The sequence below is a fragment of the Prionailurus viverrinus genome, chromosome X, assembly GCF_022837055.1.
Source record: "Prionailurus viverrinus isolate Anna chromosome X, UM_Priviv_1.0, whole genome shotgun sequence".
NCBI lineage: Eukaryota > Metazoa > Chordata > Mammalia > Carnivora > Felidae > Prionailurus > Prionailurus viverrinus.
Genome location: NC_062579.1, coordinates 111,894,146 through 111,901,811, shown reverse-complemented (window position 1 = coordinate 111,901,811; position 7,666 = coordinate 111,894,146). Strand labels below are relative to the sequence as shown.

Sequence of the window (7,666 nt, the reverse complement as noted above, 5' to 3'; positions counted from 1 at the left end):
ATGGTTTGATACCATTCTCAGAATTCTGGAGGTCACCTTGTAGTTTGACATCTATTACCAAGTGCAGTGAAAGCCTGCAGACAATGGAGTACAAGTGGAACACATTACCATCTGAATGAATTGCAAACCAAACCCGTTTATGTGTGAGTTTGACCCACATAAGGATTGAAATACGGTGAAGGAAAAGTAGTGGAGAACATAGAGGGTATAGGTCTCCTTTAAACTATTTTCTGCCTCGTTCCCCCCTTTGCTTTCTTTAATCAAGACCTGCCAATGGGTATTGAACTGGGTTCCACGTATTCACGTGTAGGGGTCTTCCAGCACAGAAAAGTAGAGATCGTTGCCAATGACCAAGGCACACGTACCAGTCCAAACGATGTGGCTTTCACAGAGTGATCACCTCATCAATGAGGTTGCTAAGAGCCAAGAGATGATGAACTTCGCTACCGTTTTTGATGCCAGTAGGCTGATTGGTCGTAAGTTTGGTGATGCCAGAGTTCAGTCTCAGTGAAGCACTGGCCTTTCCAAATGATTTGTGAAAAGGGAAAACCCAAAGTAATTGTAGAATATAAAGGAAAAAATGTTTTTTCCCCAGAGGAGATCTCTTCCGTGGTTCTAAGCAAGATGAAAGAGTTTGCTGCAGCCTCCTTGGGTGGAAAAAAAGCCAGAAAATACAGTAATTACTGTTCTAACCTACTTAAATGATTTACAGTGTCAGGCCACAAAGAATGCACGGACCATCACTGATCTTAATATCCTGGAAATCGTTAATGAGTCTACTGCAGCAGCCATAGTTTATGGCCTGGATTTAAAAAACAACGACAACAAAAAATGAAGCTTTAAAAGAGAGAAACATGCCGATCTTTGACTTAGGTAGTGGCACCTTTGGTGTATCTATCCTAAACATCCAGGATGACATCTTTGAAGGAAAATCCACAGCTGGTAACACCCACCTGGATGGGGAACTTTTTGATAGTTGTATGGTGAGCTACCTGATGGAAGAGGCCAAATGCAAGCACAGGAAGGATGTAACCTACCACAAGCGGGCAGTACGCTGCCTCCAGACTGCCTATGAGAAGGCACAATGTATCTTGGGTTTCTTTGCTCCTGCCAGGATTGAAATTGATTTATTCTATACGGACATGGGTTTCTACACTTCTGTTTCCTGAGCCCAGCTGAGTGCTGATGTCTTCTGTGGTGCCCTAAAGCTAGTAGAGGAATCTCTGAAGGATGCCAAACTCGACAAGAGCCACGTTAATGAAACTGAGATAGTGATTCCACTTGTACCCCAAAGTTTCAGAAATTGCTTCCAGTTTTCTTGAATGGAAAGGAGCTCAGCAAAATCATCAGCCCTCATGAGGAGTAGCTGCACAATGCGGAAGATCTCCTGCTCCTTGATGATACCCCTTCTCTTTGGGCATCGAAACAACAAGGAGGTCATGGCATGTCTAAGAGACCCCACCATTCCTACAAAGCAAACCCAGATGCTCACTGCTTCCTCTGACACCCAGGCCACTGCTTAGTGACAGCGTAGGAGGGAGAAAGGGCTTTAACTAAAAGAAGTAAACTGCTTGGCAAGTTTTGCTCTCTGGGATCCTCTAGCCTCCCGGAGCATTCCTAAAATCCAGGTGACCTTTGACATAGACACCAGGATCAATCGCAATGTAACGGCTTCACACAAAAGTACCAGTAGGAAGAACAAAATCAACATTACTAACGACAAAGGCCATCTCAGTAAAGATGATATCGATCAGATTCTAGAAAAGCAGGAAAATAGAGATTGGAAGATGAAGTTAATGGAGATCGGGTAACAGCCAGAAATACTATAGAAGCCTAAACTTGAGTGGCATGCAAACAGTTGAAAATAACACTCTGAGACTCATGTTCAGTAGAGAAAATGAAAGGAAGGCTCTTGAAAGGTGTCGGGAAGCATTCAGCTGCCTCAAGTACCAGCACACGGCTGAAAGGGAAGAGTGTGAGTGTTACAGACTTTGAGAGTCTTCAGTCCGAGTGTCGTGAGGCTTTACTGGGCAGTAGGATCTGGCGGCTGTGGGCTTCCGCAACTGAGAGGAGCCTAGGTCTGGTGCTGATCAAGCGGACGAAACGGTCGTTCTTCGGAATGAGTCTGTTCTCTGCCGCCACTTGTGCAGTTTCTATTTCAGTATTTCATGCTTAGTTTGCATCCTCAGCGTGCAGGAAAAAGGAAAGATTCAAAACCTAGTTTAACGATACAAATTTGTGAGTTTATTCAGCGTCGTAATACGAATGCTCCTACGTCTTGTGGGTTTACGATCTTCACATTTTTCAGCACCTGCAGTTTATGGATGGGACTTGTTTGGAAATGATCACTTATGAAATATTTCAGTGCTTCCCTTTGGCAATAAGAAACGGGCTCTGTTACCATCCCACAGTCTCACCCCTTAAATAACAGTTACTAGTTGTGAGCAAGTGTTGTGGCAGCAAACCTGGATAAACATTTTATTCTACTCATCTATATACTACATTAGAATTTACTGCTTTCAGTCACATTTTTTAAAACGTCTTCATGACCCACTGATGTCTGCATCTCTCGATTTACAGAAAAATTACAGTCCTTCCCAGGTCCAAGTTGTCATCAGAGATTTTAACTCTTCTCATTGTATGTTGCTTAACGAGGTACCACGTGTTTTGCTGATTGTTCATGCCTTGACTTCTCAGCTATATATGTAAAAACATCCATTGATTTAAGAGGGAAAGACCTACTTCTTGATCTTCTTAAGCTCAACACGTTTTCCATGAAAATATGGTTGTAATTGTAGCTTATCAATGAGTCCTATGGCATTTGTGAGTCAAGGAAAAGGAAGATTTCTTTATGCATCACAATTATGGTACTGTGGTTTTACTGTCATTCTTCAGGGCTGGTGTGTATTTTGTTCACTTACAAAAGAGGAAGCATATTAAGGGGGGGGAGACTGACATTAGGAACGGTTACAATAGAATTTAAAGGAAACAAAGACAAATATTCATTTTGGTTAGGTGAGATCTCTGACTTTCTTGAGTAGTTCAGGGCTTCCTTTCTTTCATGGATTTAGAATACTGAAGGCAGGTCGAAGCAGGTCAGTACCTGGCAATGAACCGAGCATATAAACCAAGGACAGAAATCTCCTATTTAGGGTACACTGTGTTTTGTTTTTAAGTTTATTCATTTATTTTCAGGGAGAGAGAGAGTGCAAACACAAGCAGGGGAGGAGCAGAGGGAGAGGAAGAGAGAGAATCCCAAGTAGGCTCTGAGCTGTCAGCACAGAGCCCGATGTGGGGCTTGAACTCACAAACCGTGAGATCGTGACCTGAGCCAGAATCAAGAGTCAAGACACTTAACCCTCCTGTGCCACCCGGCCACCCTGGGGTAATATGGACATTTTAACAGTGTTTGTTCTTCCAGTGCATGAACGTAGAACGTCTTATCACGTCTTTGCGTCGTCTTCAATTTCTTTCGCCAGTGTTTGATAGTTTGCAGGGGACAGGTCTGTCACCTCTTTGGCTGAGTTTTACTTCTTTACCAATTTGGATGCCTAGACTCAGTTTTCTGGTATCTTAATTATACATGTTCATTTAGAGTATTGAATGAACCACATCAGTATCTGAATGAGATCAGTTCCCAACAGCTCAATTATCAAACCATTATTGGACATGGTACATTTCAAATACCTGAATTAGAGCACTGTGTTGACCCACAGGAACCCACATTTCAGTGAAGCAGTGAGGTCAAAGGGAGAGAGCTGAACACGTGAAGGTTCAAGATGATCCAGAGCAGCTGAGGGTATCATACTGGCTTAAATTTTTTTTTTAATGTTTATTTATATTTGAGAGAGAGCGCGAGAGAGAGAGACAGACAGAGTGCGAGTGGGGGAGGGGCAGAGAGAAAGGGAGACACAGAATCCGAAGCGGGCTCTAGGCTCCGAGCTGTCAGCACACAGCCCGAGGTGGGACTCGAACTCACAAATGGTGAGATCTTGACCTGAGCCGTAGTCAGACACTTAACTGACCGAGCCAGCCAGGCGTCCCTCGTATCGGCTTTAGAGGAGCCGGATGAGGGGAACACGGCAGACCTCGCGGAAGACCTGCCAATAGGAGTTCTGCTTCACGAACAGCAGTTACCTTTCTCCTTTCCGAGGTTGGGAATGGGATGGGTACTTTTAGGGCCTTAAAACTGGGTATTTCAGGAAGAGAAGGTTGTGAGAAGTGGTAGGTCAGGGGCCAAATGATCGTGGAGGAGGAGTGGATAAATACCACAGGGCAAAATTAAGGTGGAATTTCTCAAGATCATGCAAACAGCAACTAGGGAGCTTCCATGAAAGGAACGGCCAGGCCAGGCGAGGCTTGAGTTCGATGACCTGGCCAAATGTAGACGAAGCCCACTGAAAATTAGGGAACGGGTAACACCACGAGCCAGAGGAAGTGCTGTATGACTTTACTCGCATTGCCATAACAAAGTACCATAGACGGCATGGCCTAAACAACAGAAGTGCATTTTCTCACGACTCTGGAAGTTAGAAGTCTGAAATCAGGGTGTTGGCAGACTTATTTTTTGTCCTGAGAGCTATGAAGGAAGGATCTGTACCAGGCCTCTCTCCTTGGCTTATGGATGATCTTCTCCTTATGTGTTTACGTGGTCTTCCTTCTGAAAGTGTCTGTGTTCTAGTCTCTTCTCTATAAGGACACCAGCCATATTGGATTAGCACCCACCCTAATGACTTCATTTTAACTTCATTCCATTAAGATCCTATGTCCAGATATGGTCCCATCCTGAGGTAATGGGGGTTAGGACTTTATCAGATGGACTGTGGGGAAAGACACCGTTATAACAGATGCCTTGTTATAAGCTCTTCTGTACGTGACTGCTGGGTTTTGAGCCAGATGAAACAGCTGAACAAGACAGCCCTCGGTCTTAGAATGCTCACTCTCTATCGCGATAGGTGTTTGGGTGTTTATTCTTCCTTGACCTCTGTATAAAGGTTCACAGAACTTGACAACTGGAGCGAGGATTTGGAGAGAGTGTAAGGAACAACGACGTGGGTGAGAGAAGGTGCAGAATTTCGACACCATCAGTGGTAGAATCATACCAGCCTAAGAAATATTAATATGGAGATATCTCAAATATAAATGTAGCTATATAATTTGCATCACTTTCAGTGAAAACGATCCTTTGTTTTGGTTTTGTTTTTGTAAAAACATTCAGACACACTGCCTCGATGACAGCTTCTTGTGGGGACATGAAATATAAACAAAACTATAGTTTTTCTAAATTTTGTTCAAGAGGCAGGAATGAATAACTTCTGGGGTGTTCCATAGAATAAGGCCTGAAACAGTATTTTGAAGCTATTGACAGTTATTTTTGTATTGGGAGAAAAATATTATGTGGGACATAATAGTTGCTCAATAAAATAGCTTGTTGACTAATAAATTCTGGGACTTAATAGCCTTTAAAATCAAAATTATATACTCCTGGTAGATTTCCAGTGGTATTACATTGAAAGCCTAAAGGCCAGTACTTACAAAAGATCATTAGATTTAGTTAATCAAACATAGATTATGTTTTCTAAGATAAATTATGTCCGCATACTTAATACATGCTTTCATATAGCAATATAATGTTGATTTATCTCTCTCACACTCATAAAATTGGTGCGTCAAATAAGGGCCACGCGGAATTGTTTTCACTGTTCTGTCCCTCTGTTGGCGTGTTGTAACAAAAGATTCAGCAAACACAATAGACATTAAAACGTTTAAAACCTGGCTCAGTGATGCCATCAGACCCTTCCAGTAATTACCCCTGAGCTTCCTCTGTTTGTACTTTGTGACTTGCCTCAAATAAATCAAAGTGAGTGAGTCCTAAAGGAGAAGAACTGTTTTTAGCATTAAGGCCAATTCTTCAGGCAAAGAATTTGGGGGTAGAGCCTTTTTCTTGTGACTCGCCTGTGCCCTGTTTATATTTTGGGGATGCTCATCCTCCCTGCTTAGTCATTTCCCCCCTACACTCTGTGGGCTGACGGCTGCGGTGTAATTACTCTGACACGGTTTCAGGAAAACCCAGAGCATCAAAACAACGGTGTTGATATCATTGTTGGTTTTACCTCATAAACGTGCTGTTCATTGAACTCCTGGTTTAATAAAGAACACTGAGCCCTTTCCAGTTCTTGCAAGTTGGGAGCCAGTTCCATCAGGAGGTACCAAAGGGGCCTTGTCAAGAGTCAAGAATATTTGAGAAGAAGAGACATACCATGAGAGAAGACGTTTTACAGTAACATGCAAACAGAAGCAGGTCACTTGTAGGCATTCAGCAGGTAAACCTTAGGGAAGCAAGAGGATGGAGGGGAGTTGGTGACGGAAGGTGCTCTGGGCTCAGCTGATCCCATTCAGAGATTCTGTCTTAGCCTATTTGCTCTGATCCTGAGGAAGCCGTGTATACAGCACATCCTTCTATGGATAGCACTGTGTGCCAAGCACTACTTTTACACACACACACGCACACACACACACACACACACCAATTTGATCCTTATTTTTTTAATGGTTCTTTGTTTTTGAGAGAGAGAGACAGAGAGAGTGAACACAAGCGGGGGAGGGGCAGAGAGAGAGGGAGAATCCGAAGCAGGCTCCAGGCTCCGAGCTGTCAGCACAGAGCCCGGCACGGGGCTCGAACTCAGGAACCGTGAGGTCATAACCTGAGCCATAGTCGGAAGCTTCACTGACTGAGCCACCCAGGTGCCCCAAGACTGGCGATTGTAAAAGTGACTCATGTTGAATATTATTTCCATATCAAGAGTTGACTTCCTTTCCCATTTCTTAAGTACTGATTCATTTCCATCTATTGAGTAAAATAATAAAAAAAAAATAAACCGTAACATTTCCACTTCACTGTCCTTAGAAATGGCTTTAAAATCTTATGGTTGGTTATATTTCAAGACCTTCCCTTAAATTTTGGGAATGCAGCCTTTCACAGCCCATATTACAGCGTTAAGGCCTACCTTACTTACAGATACTGAGTAGAAAATTGATCTTACCAAACTATTTGACTGTATGCCCCTATGCTCTTTCTGGGTTTTAATGATTTTAATCCCAGTAGAGTTATTAACATACCGTGTTATATTAGTTTCAGGGGTTCAATATAATGATTCAAAATTCTGTACACTCCTCAGTGCTCATCAAGATAAGTACACTCTTTAGTCCCCATCACCCATGTCCCCCATCCCTCCACCCACCTCCCCTCTGGTAGCCACCAGTTCTCTATACTTAAGAGTGTGTTGGGGCACCTGGGTGGCTTACTCGGTTAAGTGACTGACTCTTGATTTCTGCTCAGGTCACGATCTCACAGTTTGTGAGATCGAGCCCCACGTCAGGCTCTGTGCTGACGGCATGGAACCTGCCTGGGATTCTCTCTCCCTCTCTCTCTGCCCCTCCCCCTCCCCTGCTCATGCTCTGTCTCTCTCAAAATAAATAAATAAATAAATAAATATTAAAAAAAAAGAGAGAGAGAGTATATTTCTTGGTTTGTGTCTTCCTCTCTCTTTCTCTTTTTTTCCTGTGCTTGTTTTTGTTCTTAAGATTCCATATATGGGGGCACCTGGGTGGCTCAGTGGTTGAGCGTCCAACTCTTGGCTTTGGCTCGGGTCACGGTCTCATGGTT

General features: G+C 43.3%; 1 pseudogene; it reads left to right on the top strand.

Moving 5' to 3' along the window:
* Positions 1-273: 273 nt before the first annotated feature.
* Positions 274-1,366, top strand: LOC125157075 (heat shock-related 70 kDa protein 2-like; annotated as a pseudogene).
* Positions 1,367-7,666: the final 6,300 nt, after the last annotated feature.